Source organism: Neoarius graeffei, chromosome 17, assembly GCF_027579695.1.
Source record: "Neoarius graeffei isolate fNeoGra1 chromosome 17, fNeoGra1.pri, whole genome shotgun sequence".
Lineage (NCBI taxonomy): Eukaryota > Metazoa > Chordata > Actinopteri > Siluriformes > Ariidae > Neoarius > Neoarius graeffei.
This window is the reverse complement of record NC_083585.1, coordinates 67,862,251-67,883,424: the sequence shown is the minus strand read 5'-3', so window position 1 is coordinate 67,883,424 and position 21,174 is coordinate 67,862,251. Positions and strand designations below refer to the sequence as shown.

At 42.7% G+C, this 21,174-nt stretch overlaps 2 protein-coding genes across 4 annotated transcripts in view; one reads left to right on the top strand and one right to left on the bottom strand.

Moving 5' to 3' along the window:
- Window positions 1-21,174, top strand: part of LOC132864475 (NLR family CARD domain-containing protein 3-like) — a 1,256,659-nt gene that overhangs the window by 1,056,209 nt on the left and 179,276 nt on the right. The window lies entirely within an intron of this gene.
- The window catches only part of fam110b (family with sequence similarity 110 member B), a 131,046-nt gene that overhangs the window by 22,808 nt on the left and 87,064 nt on the right, over window positions 1-21,174 (bottom strand). For all 3 annotated transcript variants that reach the window (XM_060897908.1, XM_060897909.1, XM_060897910.1), the window contains one exon: window positions 2,796-2,894. The gene's annotated coding sequence lies outside the window, so the exon portion shown is untranslated. The remainder of the gene's footprint in view (window positions 1-2,795; window positions 2,895-21,174) is intronic.

The following is a 21,174-nucleotide window of genomic DNA, read 5'->3' as shown; positions in this document are numbered from 1 at the left end:
CAGCTAAAAAGGAAACTAAAAATCAATCCAGAGGTAAACTGGAGTCAGGGATGTGCATTTAGGTAGAAAAAAAAAAATGCAAGTATTGTCTGTACAAATAATAATAATAATAATAATAATACCTATGAATGTTAGTTTTTTTTTATTCTGTAGTGATTGTAGCGAATTCTCATCCAGGTACACTGCGATAAAGTCGCAGAGTGAATATCAGCTCTACTATAAATGTAAATAAAACTGACTACTAAAGCCAGCAGGAAGTCATTAGTGATGTATTTAAAACACAGAAAATATTTTTAACACTTGTGTATTTTTGTGGTTTAAGTTTTTAACGTTTCAAGAACGTTCGCTCTGTTTATCAGATCACGACAGCGTTTCAGCGTTCGTTAGACTTGGACATGTGTTTGACTGGAGCACCAGGATGCCATCATCTCGCTGCTTCTCCTCTCACCAGCTGATGGAAACACACACACACACACACACACACACACACACACACACACACACACACACACACACACACACACACACACTTCCTTTTTCTGGAAAATCGCCCAACGTTTGGACAGAATTGTACGCCACTTCAACGTTAGAGCTGGTTTTAATTATGGAGACTCAGAGCAGGTCACTGTATCCAGTTCCCTAAAGCCTCCTCAGAGAAAGCCAAAATACACACACACACACACACACACACACACACACACACACACACACACACACACACACACAGTGTCGTAATGCTCCCTTAGCACACCTCCTGAAGAGAAACCAAATAAAGCACAATGCCTCGGTCTCATATTTTGCTGCAGTCCTGCCTCGCTGCTGCCCTCGCTCCGAGCTGGAGGAAGGGTCTGTTGTCGAGCAGACTGCAGGTTCTCGCTTCCCCAAACTCGACCGCTATTACGGAAAAACCGGGAAGGGGTGTTTTATTACCAGAGGCTTTTATTAGGAGCAGACACACCTCATTATTACGTAGCTGGGTCCTAGCTGGCAACGCCCATCTGAGGGAACGTTAAAGGAGCTGCTTATGATCCCAGAGCTGCCACAACTTTGATTTGGTTTAATTGCAACAACAGAACAATTACTTCTAACCTAATTACAGGTGAATCTACAGGTTAGACTGTCAGCAAGGGGGTGTGGCTTTCTGTACTAGTTCGTCCCTGTGAAGGAGGCGTGGCTTCTGTTTTATCTCTGTATGCATCAGGTCCGGTGAAGCTGTGCCCTCAGTCTCAGTGAAGGAGGTGTGGCCAATAACCCTGTCAGTCTGAATAAAATAGGTGTGGTCTCTCTGTATGGGTCAGGGCCAGCGAAGGTGGTGTGGCCTACACCCCCCATCAGTCTGAATAAAATAGGTGTGGTCTCTCTGTGTTAGGGCCAGTGAAGGGGGCGTGGCCTCTACATATCAGGCCAAATGAAGGCTGCATGGCCCTTGTACTGATGGAAGGGGTGTGGCTCCATTACCCATCAGTCTCTTGCCCCTTTTCCACCAAAGCAGTTCCAGGGCTGGTTCTGGGCCAGTGCTTAGTTTGGAACCGGGTTTTCTGTTTCCACTGACAAAGAACTGGCTCTGGGGCCAGAAAAACCGGTTCCAGGCTAGCACCAACTCTCTGCTGGGCCAGAGGAAAGAACCGCTTACGTCAGCGGGGGGCGGAGTTGTTAAGACCAACAACAATAACAAGACCGCGAAAGATCGCCATTTTTAAGCGACGAGAAGCGGCAGCTGTACAAACGCGAAGTCATCCATTATTATTATTATTATTGTTGCTGCTTCTTCCGTGTTGTTTTTGCTTCGATATTCGCGCCAAGGTTTATGCAAACGTAGCGACGTAACTGACGTATACAGTGACGTAACTGACGTATACAGCGACGTAATGACGTGTCTTCCCTTAGCACTGCGAGCTATGGAAAAGCAAACTGGTTCTCCGCTGGCTCGCAAGTTGAACGAGTTGTGAACCAGCACCAGCACTGGCCCCGAACCAGCCCTGGAACTGATTTGGTGGAAAAGGGGTATCAGTGAGGAAAGCATCGCACACTTAATTCTCAAGGCTTGTGATGAAGGCCACGCCTCCTTCAAAAGGCTTAACGGTAGAACTTTCCCCTCAGTGAAGTCGACACAGCACCGAATCACACTGTATCCCATTAAACTCCGTGTAAACCATATCATCCTGACGCGAGTCCCGTGTGCTCGGTCCTTACAGCCTTCCTTTATTCTTCTCAGTCCTGAGGGATTCCTCGACCCAGTCTGAGTGCCGATAATAAGATGATTACTGAAGACGCTGAACAGGCTCGCTGAACAGGCTCGCTGAACAGGCTCGCTGCCCAAATGGCTGGTTGGGGAGCGTTTCATCTCGGCTTTTGAGAACAGATCAAAGGGAACTTTCCAGACTGCACAGGAAATGACACAGAGCACTGATCGTGCAATCATCATCATCATCATCTCATTCCAACAGGTAACCCATTTCTTTACACAACAGCACCTTCTCTCTTCTCTCACATGCACACAAAACACCTTATTGTTTTATTTTTGCTTTTATATGAACATCTCAAATTCGAATATAAACACTCGTGTGTTTCCATCAGCTTCTGTTCTCATGAAGATCTGGATCATGCACTTGCTACATTATTATTTATTCCAAGAAACTACTTCCATCTTCTATTTATCTTTTTGTTGCTCGTTTTCTTTAAATATTTTAACAATAAAACAGTGTAAAGAGTTAACATGGCGTATCCCAGCTTCCTGTTAAATACATGTTGGATCTCAGAACAGAGGAAAGTGTGGTTCTGGTGTAAAACCTCACCTGTGTGTGTTTCTCAGGTGTTGACCGGCTCCAGGGTACCTTCCGAGTCTCCTTTCTCCTCCAGTGGCTGCAGGCTCTCAGTCGGTGCAGGAGTGATGCCTAGAACAGAACAGCAGTCACAATATTAGCGAAATGTCCCAACAAGGAGAACACCACACCTGCCCCAGACAACATGAACAGTGAACCATCCTGACGAGGAGACCAATTAAGTTGTTCCAGATGATGCAAACAGTGGAATATCCCAAGCATTAGGAGATACAGCTATTCAAAATGGACACAAACAACAAACTGGCTTAATCAGGAGATCAGAATTGCTGTTGGCAACAACGATTGATACGGCTGTTCCGAATGAAGCGAACTCTACTGACAAGAAGATGGATACAACCGTTCCAGATCATGTGAACAGCAAATACTCAGGATGAGGAGGAGACTGATATGGCAGTCCCGTACTAGGAGAGCGATATGGCACTTCCAGAGGATCCGTCTGTGAAGGTTCTCAGTCATGCAGGTCATCATAATCCGTAGGTGCTAAAGAAGGCAACTGGACTTGCTTGAAATCCTTGAAGACGTTTCACCTCTTATCCGAAAGGCTTCTTCAGTTCTGTCTGACTAGTGGGGAGTTCCAGGTATTTATCCTCTAGTGGACCAAAAGCAAACCTAAGGAGAGTTGTCGAGGTCACACGGGTCGTTAACCCTCTCAGTTATCCTGTACATGTTAGGGTCACGGAGGCCGGGGTGTGAACACAGTGTTAGCAGCCTAGAGGGTCGTTAGGGTGATCTGTGGGTCATTGGCTCTTTCTGCAATCATGTGAGTCGGTGAAGTCAATTGAGTTTTGGTGTGGATGTGTATTCAGTTTTCTGGGACGCATGCCAAGGACTGTGTTGTAGGTGGCTGATAAGTGGTGTCTCAGACCGCCTCCTCTGTTCAGTGATGGTTGTTCCAGGTTGACGAAGATGGCTTCTTTTACTCCTCTTTCAAACCACCGGTCTTCTCTGGCTAGAATGCATAAACTGTAGTCTTGAAACAAGTGCCCTTTATCCCACAATCCATCCTAATTTTTCCAAATGATGCAAACTATCCCAATGAGGACCTGGGTGGGGCTGTTCCAGATGATGCAAACAGCAAACCATCCCAACAAAAAGTGAAACACCCTCACAAGGAGGAGATCGATATAGCCTGACAAGAAGATGGTTGATGAGCATTCAGTAGTGTTGTACTGTAGTCAAGACCACCTAAACTGAGACCAAGTCATGACCGAGACCAGAGTGTATCAAATTCAAGACTGAGGGGTTGAGATCAAGTCAAGACCAAGGTAGGGTGAGACCAAGTCAAGACCAGAACCAGACCAAATGTGTGTGTGTGTGTGTGTGTGTGGGGGGGGGGGGGGGGGGAGGTGACCAGTGTTAACAGGAAGAAAAACTTCAAAATTAGCAATAGATCACGTTATTGGTCACATTTGAAGCAGGAAGTTTTACATCCAATCACAGTAACGATGTTAACAAATAAAATCAGACAATGCACAGGCAGTTTAGTAAAATCCCCAGAGTTGTGGTTTTAAAATAAAATCCCAGAGTCTTCTCCGAGACAAGACGGAGTAAAAACGCGGTCGATTCTGAGACGAGAACTTCAAAAAGTGGGCTTGAGACTGGTCTCAAGTTCTAGAACACTACCATTCAGAACAACGTGAATATCAAACCACCTCAACAAGACGCCGTGAGCGGTGAACCGTCCTGATGAGGAGCTCGATGCAGCTGTTCCAGGTGATGCAAACTTCATTACGGTACTAGCATTTAGCAGACGCTCTTATCCAGAGCGACATACAACATACCCAGAGCAGCCTGGGGGGCAGTTGGGGGTTAGGTGCCTTGCTCAAGGGCACTTCAGCCATTTCGGTTAGTCCAGGGAATTAAACCTGCAACCTTTTGGGCCCAAAGCTACTTCTCTAACCATTAGGCCATGCTGAAAGAGAACTTCAACAGGTACTCGGATCTGGAAACTGAGATCAGTTTGGTGTGGAACACTTGGATGTGAGTCGTGCCAGTTATAATGCGAGTATTAAGAGCGAATCAGGAAAGGATTTTTGAGGAGCTCCTTCAGATGTTCAGTCCACATCACCAACCAGCCATGTGCAGAAGATCTCGCTAATTCTCAGACAGGAACTGGGATGAACTGTTCTGGGTTAATGGATTAATAACAATCCAAAAGTATATTAATACACAGAATCCATCATCCCTTCAGTTATATATTAACATGCAGTGATTCTGTCTGACCTGTAATTAACACTTCATTTATTGGACCTGTAGGTAAATCCAGCACTAATCACTTCTTAGCCATCGCCCTAATCATTAAAAACAAAAGAAACACTGCAGAAAAAAAAAAAAAAAAAAAAAGATAGAATCCATCTGAAACGTTGAACCAATTAACCACCCACTTCCTAATGCCGTGTAAATCTGCTGCGGGACACAGTTTCCCGAGCTTTGTGTACAAAGTGAGCGGCGGTTTAGTTCTCAGCCTCTAGCTCGGTTCTTTATAATAATGTCTCTGCATGAATGAATCGCTGGAACACGACGCTGCAGTAACAGACAGCAGAGCCGCTCGGCCTCAGAACATCACGCTTCATCATTTCAGCAGCCGCTTCAAGTCAAATTCATTTCTGTGGTTATTCCATCCATCCGCTCGTTTACAGGAGGGTGAAATATCAAGCATTCAGCATCACAGAAGAACACACACACACACACACACACACACACACACACACACACACACACACCAGGCTAAAAATACACACCTAACCCACTCAACATTAAAACTGCAGCGCTACAAACAGAGAACGGTGGTGGCGAAGGTGGGATGAAGATCAGCGCTCAGAATAGTCAGTCATTCAGTTTTAGGTAGAACGATAGCTGTTGCTATAGCGATACCAGAGTGTGAACGAATCTAAAAATTCAATTCAGGTTTTCCCAAAATTAAATTTCTACACAATTCAAGCATGCACACCAGTGTTAGCTAGCCTGCAAATGACCTTAACTAGCAGTTTAATTAAATGTTATAATGCTTAGCTTAATCTGTGCTAGTTTGCAGTCAAACTTGGCTTCTACATGATAAAAGCCTAATGTCTGCTCGTTTGCGAACAACCTTGGCTACTAGTTTAAACAATACAATAGTTAGCTTAATGTTAACGTTAGCTAGTTTGCAAGTGAGCCTAGCTAGTTTTAATTAGCTTGCAATTGAACTTGCCAACTGGTTTACACAATATAATAGCCTCATTATTGATAGTCTGCTAGAGACATTGGTTGATATACACTACCGTTCAAAAGTTTGGGGTCACCCAGACAATTTTGTGTTTTCCATGAAAAGTCACACTTTTATTTCCCACCATAAGTTGTAAAATGAATAGAAAATATAGTCAAGACATTTTTCTGGCCATTTTGAGCATTTAATCGACCCCACAAATGTGACGCTCCAGAAACTCAATCTGCTCAAAGGAAGGTCAGTTTTATAGCTTCTCTAAAGAGCTCAACTGTTTTCAGCTGTGCTAACATGATTGTACAAGGGTTTTCTAATCATCCATTAGCCTTCTGAGGCAATGAGCAAACACATTGTACCATTAGAACACTGGAGTGAGAGTTGCTGGAAATGGGCCTCTATACACCTATGGAGATATTGCACCAAAAACCAGACATTTGCAGCTAGAATAGTCATTTACCACATTAGCAATGTATAGAGTGGATTTCTGATTAGTTTAAAGTGATCTGCATTGAAAAGAACAGTGCTTTTCTTTCAAAAATAAGGACATTTCAAAGTGACCCAAAACTTTTGAACGGTAGTGTAAAAACAAAAAATTATTCTTGTCCGAGTTGTTGGCTCGAAAGTTAGCCAACAGGTCAACCATGAACATTAAAAAACAAAACACCACACAAAAGTAAAATGTAGATGTACTAAGACAGATTCATCATGATGTTCAGTGCTGCAAGTCACCGAAAAGCTACTTTGCTACTAGCCCCATGTGGGCGGGGCCATTTCAACAACTCGAGTAAAGTATTAACAAGTCAGTCATTAGAATACAATACGAACAGAGCAACAGCTCGTCCGCAACAACAGTTTTACGGAAAATGGTAAAAGAACGAACAAGAGCTTCGTTGCCTGCTAATTCCAACGCTAACATCACTTCCTGTTTTGAGCAGCTATGCATTTTGACTAAATATGCAAGAAGAAGGAGGAAAAAACTTACAAAAGTAAAATTTGCTTTCTCGTGTCACTGTGTGTGTGTGTGTGTTTATGTCTGTCGCGGTGTTAAAACCGTCTCGCACGGCACATCAAAGCCTCGAATTAGCACATGTTCTCGTTAGCCAAGAGTAGCAACACCTCGGCTGCAGAAAGCAGGCTGCAGGAGGCACGTGGGCCGACGCTGGACCCTCATCACCACACGCTTTCTCACTTTCTCTCCAACATATTGTTCTGTTGTTCAGGATGAGAGAAAGCACGCGTCTGATCAGTGTGGTTTAAGAGTCTATACAGGACGCGAGAGTGCGGTGACGCTAATCGATGGCAGCAATTTGAGCCAAACAAACGCTAAGAAATCACCGTACTGGATGCTGTTCATAGCACACATTCAATCCAAAGAAAATGCAACGATGAAAATAATGCAAGTGGACCGTCCTGAACTGGAGGCTGTGAGCTTCCTTTACTCGTTTTGCGTGACATTTGTGGAGAAGATATTTGTGGCGTAAATAAATGTGTACTTTTTATCTTTATTAAAAAAATTAACTGAGTAGATAATGAATTCTAAACAGATATGTATTGTGTTTAAAGGCCACACGGCGACGACTAGAGACTCAAAGCATAAATCAGGAGACGGGAATCCTGTGGGATGGAACGTGAAAGTTGTGCAAGGTTTTACCTTTCAAGCAGGATCGAGACAGTGGTCAGACGAAAAGACCACGCTCTGTCATTTACATGTACGTTCACGCGAGCGAGTGCTCATTCATTCATCCTTCGTAACCACCTGATCAGGGTCACTGTGGCTTCAATTGGACTTCATACTAGTTTGTGTATATTTTGGGAAACGGAATGCACACGTCTCTCGTTATGAACTGGAGAGATGTAGCTGAGGTTGAGGAACAGCTCAGAGCCAGAATTCACAGAATAGTTTAGTCTAGTTTAGGCCACACCCACTTCAAGGTGTGTTTATATAAGCCAGTGAGAGAGCGATGATCTCAGGAGCAAGTAGCACACGAGGTCAGATTTTCTCAACTTTATGCAAATTAAACAACAACAACAACAACAACAACGTTTCAGTTTCTCCAGTCGTATCTGACCGGTCGTTAAACATCTACAGAGACGTTACAAGGAAAAATAAAGCCGAGAATAAAATTAAAAATAGAGATCGTTGGTTCCTTGAGAGTGTATACTGTACGTTAGGGCTGCGTACCTGAACGCAACATCAGGTACAGGTACCGGTACCGGTCCGGACCTGTACCTGAGCAATTTGACAAATTCTTCTGAACTTCTTCAATAACGACAGAAACATTAATAAACTGTTGACAACTTGTCAGTATCTTTATTCAAAGAAAACCGAACATAACTAGGTCTCCTACCTCACTTCTCAGTCACCCTATAGTTAACTTGGGACAAAAAGTCATAAGTTGTCTCACAGTGAGAAGTGACTACACTAGAGTACTACAGACTCCGCGCAGTCCGCGGCCTTTAACTTACGCGGCAAAATTACACAAAGCAACAAAGGCCGCCAATGCCAGCAAAGGAAAAATGGCTGACCTGCTTTTGAGTCTTTTTGACCAATCAGAACGCTGGATCAGCCAAGCTCTCGCAATGTATCGTGAGATTGTGGCGAGAGGATCTCAAATCAAAGATGGCTCTGGTTTCAAGTTTCAGCGCAGCATTTTACGTCTTTTCCAGCGCTAAATTTTCGTCTTTGTGGTAGGATTTACGCATCTGCAGTCACAAAATAAGCAGATACTTGGTGTAAATTTATATCGGTACAGTACCGGTACTTCATGATCCAGTATTTTGGACCTGTACCGAATCGATTTTCATGGTACAGTACCGGTACACAGCCCTACTGTACGTAGCTCGTGCTGCTGACCTTCTAATAAACAACCAATTTTCATATTTTATTAATATCACACTTCATTCGTTCAAAACCATCAACATTTTATTTTTATCCTTTAATTATACACACGCACATTTGTTTAATGCAAATTCTTTACTTTATAAAAGTAACAGGGATTTTTTTTCTGTTCAGAGCAGGTTTAATGGCCAGAGCAAGACAGACAGAGAGAGAGACAGAGAGAGAGACGGGCAGACAGACAGTATTATTTGTATTCACGAGATCCTTCACTCCGACTCTCAGCTTCGTTTATCCCCGAGTGAAATCCCAGCAGCTCCGTCAGCGTTATCGTTCCTAAACACTCGCTCGTCTCAGACGGTTTACACCATTAAAGTGTCCCACAGACAGTCGGGATAAAGAGTGAGAGAATCCTGCGCTCTGATTGGTCAGAAGGTGGTGATTAATTCTCTAGAACACCAGTTCTCTCTCCATTTCCATTCATTTTTTTTGTTTTCTTCTTTCTTCATTTTTCTCTTGCATTCCATCATTTCTTTCTTTCCTTTCCTGCAGTTTTCCCTTTCATCTTCCCCCTTTTCTCCCCCAACTTGTTCATTCTTTCTCCTTTGTTCTTTCTTCCTTTCCTTCTCCATTTTCTCTTTTCTTTCCCTTCTTCCTCCTTTTCTTTATTCCTTCTCTCTTTCTTCCTTTCTTCTCCATTTTCTGTTTTCCTTTCTTTCCCTTCCCTGTCTCTTCCTTCTCCATTTTCCTTTTCCCCTCTCCCTCTTCTCCATTTTCCTTCCTTTCTTTCTTCTCCATTTTGTGTTTTCCTTTCTGTCTCCCCTTTTCTATTGTTCAGGATTGTTCTTTCCCTCCCCTGATAGAGGACTGAGTGGAGTGAGGATGGAGATGGAGTCCGAGGAGCGGAGAGATTCCTCCAGAGTATTTTCCCGACTTGAGAAAGTGAAACCATTTTTCTCTCAACACAAGACCCGATCTGTGAGATCACTGCGGTGTCGATCCGGAGACTAAAGTCAGTGAGACTCGGGGTGATTTCAGTCAGTCAGTCATCTGGTGTTACACAGTTTTCTCAGTGGAGGGGCCATGATTGGCCAATCAGGAGGGGGAAAAAAATCAAAGTTGCAAATGATGGAACAACTCCATGACACTGAAACTTCATTTCTGAGGGTGGGAGATGGAGGAGACTATGATGATGAGGAGGAGGAGACGATGGTGATGATGAAGAGATGATGATGAGGAGGAGGAGGAGGAGGAGATGATCTCAGCTCATGCAGTGCACATGAAACTAAACCGTAATTAAAGGTCATTTAGTGAAGAAGACAGACAGAGTCCTCAGTGTACCGAGGAGAAAGACATCCATCAGGAGACACACAGTGTCCCTCCCAACACACACACACACACACACACACACACACACACACACACACACACACACACTGTTCCTTCTAACATAAACACCATCTCCACTCATTTAATGAAACTAATTCTGTTAGGAAAGGCATCACCACACACACACACACACACACACACACACACACACGCACACTCCCTGTCTTGCTCATTGTTGTATCAGCTGATATGTACTCACTCCCATCCTGTCTGTCTGTCTGTCTAAATGGGATGGACAGGGAGAGAATGTTGCTGAATAAGGCCTGCAGTGGTGCTGACTGCTGCCTCATGCTTTCTCAAGTGTTTATCTTCGTGTGTGACACACACACACACACACACACACACACACACAAGCTCCTGCACCTCTGCAAATACAGTAAAAATGAAAAAAAAAAAAAAGATGTGGGAAATCCAAGCAAACACTACAAACACACTATTAGATATTTTTCTCTCTCTCCCTCTTTTTTTTGAGGAACACTTTCATGTAAAGCAACACACACACACGCACACACACACACACACCAAGAAAAAGGCGGCTCAATGCGGTTAAAAACTGCAAAAATCAAAATCACATGTAACTCCACACACACACACACACACCCTGAAATCCTCACACATGCAGCTCCAGCTGAGGTCAGAAGTTTACATACAGGGACACGAACGCCACCTTCTTCTGTGGCAGAGTAATTAATTAATTAAAGGGGAACAGAGGGCGATATATAGAGTAAATATAACAATAAAACACACATTAACGAACCTTATTCAAGACTTACAAAAGTTTTTTGTTCTAAGGTTGGAAAGTTATAGTGTTTTGAAAGTAGCTCGAGCAAACTATTTCCGCAGTTTGAACAGCCCGCCATGATATTAATTTTATCCAATCAGAACGTACGTTCATTTTCTCTGCGTAACACTCATGACGTATGTATGTGCCCAGTTGTGTTGGCTCATTGGGGTTGGGAATAGCACGTGTGAAATACCTGTTTCTGCCTCTTGCGACGATTTCGCAAGTCCACGGGTGGCGCCTATCTCACTGCAGCAAATAAATTCTGCTGGACTCGTGAGCAACTCCACGTTACATTTTCCGCACGAGCACCACGCCGTGTCACCTGCACGCAGACGCTCTGCCCCACGCTCGCCATGCCCATGGTCAGCATCAGTCTCATCCTCGCCGTCATCTGAGCTTTCTTCTCTTATTTCATCACCGGAGTCGAGAGTACCTCTCCTAGCTATTTTAAGTTCGTTTCTTAAGACAAGGATTTTTTAAGATGTTCCCTTGTTGACAGTTTCGGCGAGAATCTTCCGCCTTCTTCAAAACAGTCACCAGATGTGTCCTGGGGGAGCGACCTGACAGCAGGAGGCGTGAACTACCTGTCAAATTGGGCGGGACGTTCACGCCTCCGTAGCGTAACATCAGCTGATAAGGCACGTCACCACTCGACATCTGGTGACTGTTTTGAAGAAGGCGGAAGATTCTCGCCGAAACTGTCAACAAGGTAACATCTTAAAAAATCCTTGTCTTAAGAAACGAACTTAAAATAGCTTTAATAGTTAGACATAATGAACTTCCACTACATAGTACCTCTCCTAGGTTCAAACTGGTACCCTTCTAAGCCATAGCCTGCTTGCAGTGTGTCTTGCGGGATCTCTTCGTACGATTCGACAGAGCTGTCGCTTTCACTTGATGCGCCCGACGCCATGATTACACGCTTATCTCCTCTATTTCGGAGAGTTCCGCTAGTGCAGTGGGTAGCACTGACGTCACGGTCTTTTAAAAATGGCGACTCTTGTGCGGTTTAGCGTATAAAGTATTATATTTACAATTACCAAGATATTTCGTTGTTTTCTAGTATATAAATTTGACAGAATACTTAAGAATACGTTACTTTGTCACATCAGCAACTGTATATATTATATTTGGTACCCCTTTAAATTATACAACATTCCTCTTTAACAGGAAAAATAATTCCGTGCTCAGGTTTTAATTTATTTTGGGTCTGAAATCAACGCAAGGTCAAAATTATACATACGCCCCAAAACATATTAACTCAGTGGTGCTTTAAGTTCCAAAACATCTGCACACGTTTCCACAGTCATGGACTGAAGATTTTGAAAGACCTCAAACCTCGTGTTGAGAAATGTTCTTTTTGAATTGAATAGCAATTCTCTCATGAATTTTGGCACAAAGGGGTGAGCCACACCCATCCTTACTTGCAAATATCTCTGCTGAAACAATATTGCCACAAACAATACTGCAGAAGTCCAGAGAATGTTCTTATAGAAATCTTTCTCCTGTACCGTTTTCACAAAATCATAATCTACTTTTCTTGTTATCTCAAGATAAGAAAAGTTATTTTCCGAGCTCAGGCAACAGTATTGTACGAGCATCGCATCGTTGTCACCAGTGACCTGCTGCTATAGACAGAGGATATTACACGGTCCCGCGAAGGGGTGAAGTTTATCATATTCTTCAACACGAGAATATAAACTTCATTTCTTCACACCACCATGTAACGTTCTTTATATTATATGGACACATCCACAAAAAAAAAAATAATAATAATAAATAAATGAAATATACACACACAGAGTTATTCAAAAGAACTTTAATTTTGAACCGGTTCACTATTTTGACAATACAGTGGGAAAACACTGGGAGTGATGTTATCGGAGTGAAATATCAGGAATTATTATCCATATAGGACACTTTTTCCATGGAATAAAAACGTGCTCTATTCCCTTCTAGTAGGTTTCATTCATCTGGTTTGATAGCATGCGATATTGTTAGCGTATCGCTTATCCTACATGTATTATGTCACTCTACCTAGTGGAGAATGAGTGTTGAATATGGTTTACGATATTGCATGGTTGTCAAGGCAACCCTACGTCACACATCGGAGACGTAAATCTTCCACACTAGTGAGCAGCTGGGACAATTTGTAAACAAACATGGCCGCCAGGTTTGCTTCGCTAGATACGGAAGATTTCGAGAGAATTTTGAAAGAGAAAGATGCGTTGAACACCTGAAAGGAAGGTATAATAATAACAACAACAATAATAATAATTTTGGCTGGCTTTTTTTCATGGTCTATCAGATATATTCCGTTCAGCTACTCGTCTTCAAGTCATCCAGTATCATACTCGCTGAATGGAATATATCTGATAGACCACTCAACACCAGCCAATATTATTTAAATAAGTCACTCAGATCCGTGATGTATTTTGCATGAAAAATGTGAGTTTTTCAACATGAGAAGATAAACTTCATATCTTCAAGCCAACATGTGATTTTCTTTTTATTATATCGACACATTCGCAAACAAAAAGACCCCAAATTTATCAAAACATTTCACTGATTTCCTCACGAGTGACAGATACCCCTTTTCTACCAAATCAGTTCCAGGGCTGGTTCGGGGCCGGTGCTGGTGCTGGTTCACAACTCGTTCAATTTGCGAGCCAGCTGAGAACCAGTTTGCTTTTCCATAGCTCGCGGTGCTAAGGGAAGCCACGTCATTAGGTCGCTGTATACGTCAGTTACGTCGTTGTATACGTCATCAGGCCCGCCGACGGGGGGGACAAACGGGTATGTTGTCCTGGGCCCAGGAATGGGGGGGGGGCAGAACTGGGCTCTCATGAAGTTGCAATTATTTTATTTCATTTCAAAATGTGTTGATTTGGGGGAGAAATGTGCTATATTTGCATTCAATAAATGATTTCTAGATCTTTTGCCTTTATTGTCTTTGAAAAAGGCGTCAAGAACCCCCTACCACCCCTAATGCAAAAATGGTTTGGTCTGACTCTTTGATTAAGGGGAAAAAAACGACATCGTTCGATCATAGCGCTTCGACAATCAGCGTGCGTGCCATTTGCCAACATGCACAAGTCAGGAGCACAGAAAAGAAAAGAAAAGGAGAAAAAGAGAGGAAGAAACCAAGAGACTCAGGGGCTCACTGCATAAATATTTTAAAAAAGATTGGGATGATGCAGCAGGTACTAGCAAAGGCAGTGGGGCAGCTGAGCCAGGTAAGACCAGTGTTGGGCACGTTACTTTCAAAAAGTAATTAGTTATAGTTACTAGTTACTTTTCCCAAAAAGTAACTGAGTTAGTAACGGAGTTACTTTGTCATAAAAGTAACTAATTACCAGGGAAAGTAATTATTCCGTTACATTTTGTTCCCCCTCAAAAAAAAAATCAAATTCAATTAGTGTAATCATAATAAAAGTGAATGTTAAATGTGTTTAATGACTGAAATGGACACTTAACAGAACCAATTAGTAACGTTATCTACACTATATTAATATTTTTGTGGGACAATGTGAGATAAGACATCTATCAAATGTAATAATTTTAATAACTACAAAATTATGTTACTAATTACTGGCCACTGACGAGGACAAACGCTTTGTTCCTCGACATAATGTGCATTGCACGTAAACACTCTTGCCTTTTATTTCAAGTAATGAAAAGTCCTGGCTGTATTTCCAGTGTGAAAGCGCAGTGCTGGGCTGACCGCTCGCCATCGCTGGGTCTTCTGATTGAAAGAGCGCGCAGTAGTGCAGTAGGCGTGGCCTACCTACGTATGTTGTCCAAATCTACTCTGATTGGCTTACTGTGCCGTTGTCTCGCGTCTCCCCGCCCCACACTAAAGCAGAGTAAAGAAAGGCTGAGCGAGCAGCGTGCCAGATGAGAACAGCTTTAATAAAGTAACGCAGAGTATTTTATTGTAAGTAACGGGAACGGCGTTATAACGATGTAAAAAGTAATTAGTTAGATTACTCGTTACTAAAAAAAGTAACGCCATTAGTAACGCCGTTTATTTCTAACGCCGTTATTCCCATCACTGGGTAAGACACAGCCAACTTTTTCCAGCCCCGTAAAGTAACCCCAACCAAGGCACGCGCGGCACGCAATTCATGTTACAAACGAGGGGAGAGCAAGTCACACTGAACACCATATCAAACGCACAGGGCATTGAATCATTTCATAACCACAACGGCTTAATAACATTGTGTTTCATATATCTGATTGAAGCTAAGAATATTCACATTAGCCCGCAATCATATCCCGCCGTTTCTCGAGCGGTGTGTTCTTCTCTGCTTTTCACACTGGACAGTACGCACGCACGCACTACAAAAGTCCGGCGCATTGCATTTCGCACCTGAATAGTTGCAGACTAAGGAAATGTTAAAATGTTAAAACTGTAAAAATGCTGAAATGCTAAAATGAAATGGTTGTTGACCGGTTGAATGGTTTTTGAATACCTGTAATTTAAGGGTTGGAGTGAGTAGAGACTGGGATAAGAGAGGTGGGTGTGGGTTGGCCCGGGGGGGGGGGGGGGGGGGGGGGGGGGGCTCATTCAGAGCATTTTGTCCCGGGGCCAGCCAAAGCTGTCAGCGGCCCTGTACGTCATTACGTCTCTGTATACGTCAGTTACGTCACTACGTTTGCATAAACCTTGGCGTGAATATCGAAGCAAAAACAACGCGGAAGCAGCAGCAACAGCAACAACAACAACAATAATAATGGATGACTTCGCGTTTGTACAGCTGCGGCTTCTCGTCGCTTAAAAATGGCGATCTTTCGCGGTCTTGTTATTGTTGTTGGTCTTAACAACTCCCCCCGCTGACGTAAGCGGTTCTTTCCTCTGGCCCAGCAGAGAGTTGGTGCTAGCCTGGAACCGGTTTTTCTGGCCCCGGAACCAGTTCTTTGTCAGTGGAAACAGAAAACCCGGTTCCAAACTAAGCACTGGCCCCGAACCAGCCCTGGAACTGCTTTGGTGGAAAAGGGGCAAAAGTTAGGGCACGAGTCAGACTCGAGTACCACAAGCCTGACACTTTCTTTCATCACCTTTTTTTTTTTTTTTCCCAAGGCAAGATAGAGCTTTATGTTCTGGTTTTGGTTCTCCATGTCCCGGATGGAGCCGAGATAGAAAATACCAGTGGTGAATTTCCCAGTAAAACACTCTGGTTTATGTAACATAAAAAGGTATTGCAGCAATTCTGCAGTCATTACATCCCATTTTCAAAGAAAATACCTTTGATGAAGGGATTTAAGAAAGAAAAAAAACAAACAAACAAAAAAAACCACACACACAACCACCGAGTCTCATGGAGACGTCCTGATCCCTCACTGACTGCTGCTGTGATCAAGTCACAAACACCGATCTGGAAATTGTGTAGCACTGAAACATCCAGCTTCCTCTCGTGCCCGGCTCTGAGTAAAGTAAAAACCGATGAGCTCTTTCACGATGTACAGCTCGTCCCGAAAATGTCCGACTGTGCATTTTGACATTCTGAGCAAAACCTGCCCAAGATTTTCAGGAAAAAATCACAACTCCTAACTCTCAGGACGTCCAAATAGAAGCCTGTTGTCGAACAACATCATTTTTAATGAAAGTTTAATTTTAGTATTTAGGGTTATTATGTTCTGAGAGTATTTGTACAGATACCTGTCAGAAAGGTGTTTTAATAAAATTATCCTCTTCATATGACCCAAACATAATAAATACATCATTCTGATCAAATTAAACACAGTTTATTACTGAACAAGAACTATAAAAGCATGACGACTATATCGATGAAGTATCCTTTTTCCGCTTGAGTGTACATCGTGCACATTCTGGCTGCCGCTTCTCACCGGAGCCTTTTTATTCTATTTGTTCTCTCTTTTAAATTTTATTTTTTTGTGTTTGTGTAGTTTGATGTTTTTGTTTGAGTGTTTTTGTCCGTCGGTTGTGGTGTAGCTCTAGACCCAGTTTTGGGCGTCGGTTCCCTCCAGGCCTTGGTTCACCGTGAGTGATTCCTGTGCTCCTAGTTATGGACTGCAGTGAGCTTGTTGCTCGTTTTAACATCGTGGTTGTCGAGCGCTCTGTGCTTTAGTGCTTGGCGCGGTGTTCCGAGTAATGTTGCTGGCGGCAGCGGCGCGGCGGCTGTGCTGGCGGTGTGGGACTTGTTTTCATGCGCCTTCTGGTGGGACTGTGGCTGCTACACCATTGGAATGAGATCCTGGACTCTATTTGGTGGACTTTTTTTTTTTAATTATTATTATATTATTTATTTCCTATAATTGTAAAGCAACCTTGAGTTTTGAGAAAGGCGCTATAAAAATTGAACTCGTTATTAATATTATTATTATTACCTATAACAGTGGTGCATGAAAGTTTGTGAACCCTTTAGAATTTTCTATATTTCTGCATAAATATGACCTAAAACATCATCAGATTTTCACACAAGTCCTAAAAGTACAACCCCGATTCCAAAACAGTTGGGACAAAGTACAAATTGTAAATAAAAACGGAATGCAATGATGTGAAAGTTTCAAAATTCCATATTTTATTCAGAATAGAACATAGATGACATATCAAATGTTTAAACTGAGAAAATGTATCATTTAAAGAGAAAAATTAGGTGATTTTAAGTTTCATGACAACAACACATCTCAAAAAAGTTGGGACAAGGCCATGTTTCCCACTGTGAGACATCCCCTTTTCTCTTTACAACAGTCTGTAAACGTCTGGGGACTGAGGAGACAAGTTGCTCAAGTTTAGGGATAGGAATGTTAACCCATTCTTGTCTAATGTAGGATTCTAGTTGCTCAACTGTCTTAGGTCTTTTTTGTCGTATCTTCCGTTTTATGATGCGCCAAATGTTTTCTATGGGTGAAAGATCTGGACTGCAGGCTGGCCAGTTCAGTACCCGGACCCTTCTTCTACGCAGCCATGATGCTGTAATTGATGCAGTATGTGGTTTGGCATTGTCATGTTGGAAAATGCAAGGTCTTCCCTGAAAGAGACGTCGTCTGGATGGGAGCATATGTTGCTCTAGAACCTGGATATACCTTTCAGCATTGATGGTGTCTTTCCAGATGTGTAAGCTGCCCATGCCACACGCACTAATGCAACCCCATACCATCAGAGATGCAGGCTTCTGAACTGAGCGCTGATAACAACTTGGGTCATCCTTCTCCTCTTTAGTCCGAATGACACGGCGTCCCTGATTTCCATAAAGAACTTCAAATTTTGATTCGTCTGACCACAGAACAGTTTTCCACTTTGCCACAGTCCATTTTAAATGAGCCTTGGCCCAGAGAAGACGTCTGCGCTTCTGGATCGTGTTTAGATACGGCTTCTTCTTTGAACTATAGAGTTTTAGCTGGCAACGGCGGATGGCACGGTGAATTGTGTTCACAGATAATGTTCTCTGGAAATATTCCTGAGCCCATTTTGTGATTTCCAATACAGAAGCATGCCTGTATGTGATGCAGTGCCGTCTAAGGGCCCGAAGATCACAGGCACCCAGTATGGTTTTCCGGCCTTGACCCTTACGCACAGAGATTCTTCCAGATTCTCTGAATCTTTTGATGATATTATGCACTGTAGATGATGATATGTTCAAACTCTTTGCAATTTTACACTGTCGAACTCCTTTCTGATATTGCTCCACTATTTGTCGGCGCAGAATTAGGGGGATTGGTGATCCTCTCCCCATCTTTACTTCTGAGAGCCGCTGCCACTCCAAGATGCTCTTTTTATACCCAGTCATGTTAATGACCTATTGCCAATTGACCTATGAGTTGCAATTTGGTCCTCCAGCTGTTCCTTTTTTGTGCCTTTAACTTTTCCAGCCTCTTATTGCCCCTGTCCCAACTTTGAGATGTGTTGCTGTCATGAAATTTCAAATGAGCCAATATTTGGCATGAAATTTCAAAATGTCTCACTTTCGACATTTGATATGTTGTCCATGTTCAATTGTGAATACAATATCAGTTTTTGAGATTTGTAAATTATTGCATTCCGTTTTTATTTACAATTTGTACTTTGTCCCAACTTTTTTGGAATCGGGGTTGTAGATAAAGAGAACCCAGTTAAACAAATGAGAAAAAAAATATTATACTTGGTCATTTATTTATTGAGGAAAATTATCCAATATTACATACCTGTGAGTGGCAAAAGTATGTGACCCTTTGCTTTCAGTATCTGGTGTGACCCCCTTGTGCAGCAATAACTGCAACTAAACGTTTGCGGTAACTGCTGATCAGTCCTGCACACCGGCTTGGAGGAATTTTAGCCCGTTCCTCCGTACAGAACAGCTTCAACTCTGGGATGTTGGTGGGTTTCCTCACATGAACTGCTCACTTCAGGTCCTTCCACAACATTTCAATTGGATTAAGGTCAGGACTTTGACTTGGCCATTCCAAAACATTACCTTTATTCTTCTTTAACCGTTCTTTGGTAGAACGACTTGTGTGGTTAGGGTCGTTGTCTTGCTGCATGACCCACCTTCTCTTGAGATTCAGTTCATGGACAGATGTCCTGACATTTTCCTTTAGAATTCGCTGGTATAATTCAGAATTCATTGTTCCATCAATGATGGCAAGCTGTCCTGGCCCAGATGCAGCAAAACAGGCCCAAACCATGATAGTACCACCACCATTTTTCACAGATGGGATAAGGTTCTTATGCTGGAATGCAGTGTTTTCCTTTCTCCAAACAGAACGCTTCTCATTTAAACCAAAAAGTTCTATTTTGGTCTCATCCATCCCAAAACATTTTTTCCAATAGCCTTCTGGCTTGTCCACATGATCTTTAGCAAACTGCAGACGAGCAGCAATGTTCTTTTTGGAGAGCAGTGGCTTTCTCCTTGCAACCCTGCCATGCACACCATTGTTGTTCAGTGTTCTCCTGATGTTGGACTCATGAACATTAACATTAGCCAATGTGAGAGAGGCCTTCAGTTGCTTAGAAGTTACCCTGGGGTCCTTTGTGACCTCACCGACGATTACACGCCTTGCTCTTGGAGTGATCTTTGTTGGTCGCCCACTCCTGGGGAGGGTAACAATGGTCTTGAATTTCCTCCATTTGTACACAATCCGTCTGACTGTGGATTGTTGGAGTCCAAACTCTTTAGAGATGGTTTTGTAACCTTTTAGGACTTGTGTGAAAATCTGATGTTTCAGGTCATATTTATGCAGAAATATAGAAAATTCTGAAGGGTTCACAAACTTTCAAGCACCACTGTAAATAGCATGTATAGTTGTAGTTTAATGTTTATAAAAAAAAGTAAATGTGGTGCAGTTATAGTAAAATAATCAAACAGGGCTGTGGAGTTACGGTCATAACCCTGAAGTTGATTCTTTTAATGAATTAACTTATAGTTAATGCGTTAAACTTGTAGTTGGTGGCTAAAAGCAGAGCTCCTGATGAGTTTATGAGCAAAATATTTGCAATGGAAGAAAAAAGAAAAAAAAAACCTGAATAGAATATTACAGCACCATGAATGAACCATCGAATTGTGTCATGTCGTGTTTTTCCTGTCAATAAATCGCTGCATTGTCTTGTGACAGTGAGCCCAATAACGAGAGACACATCGCAGTTATGATACATATTTATTCCTTTCTTTGACGCCGCATGCCATGAGCCAGAAACACCACCAGCACATTTATTATGGTGTGACTCTGCTGGGTGCCTGGGGGACAGCAGTGAACCAGCACTTTCACTTTACACCACTACTGTAGAGTTACCATCCAATATCACACTCCATGCATCACACGGTTGTCTCGTTACATCCATCATGGTCAGGCTTGAGCAGCACCATTAGTTCTAATCCCCATGCGCCTGTTCCTGGTTAGAGCGCAATCACAGCGCTGACACAGATATAAGGACTCTGAGTAACACAGACTTTGTGAAAGCCTTGTATTTTGTGTCACTTTTCTGGTTTTGACCCTGTTTGTGTTTTTGGACTGTGAGTATTGTGTTCTCTCTGATATCCTGTCTGTTCCTCGCCTGACTACTGCCTGGTTTTCCACTTGTTTTGGGTCTGTTTGCTCGCATGTTTCCAATAAAAACTCTTCCTGTGGTTATATCTGTCTATCGCCCTGACACGACACAAACTGACAACTGTCCAACAAG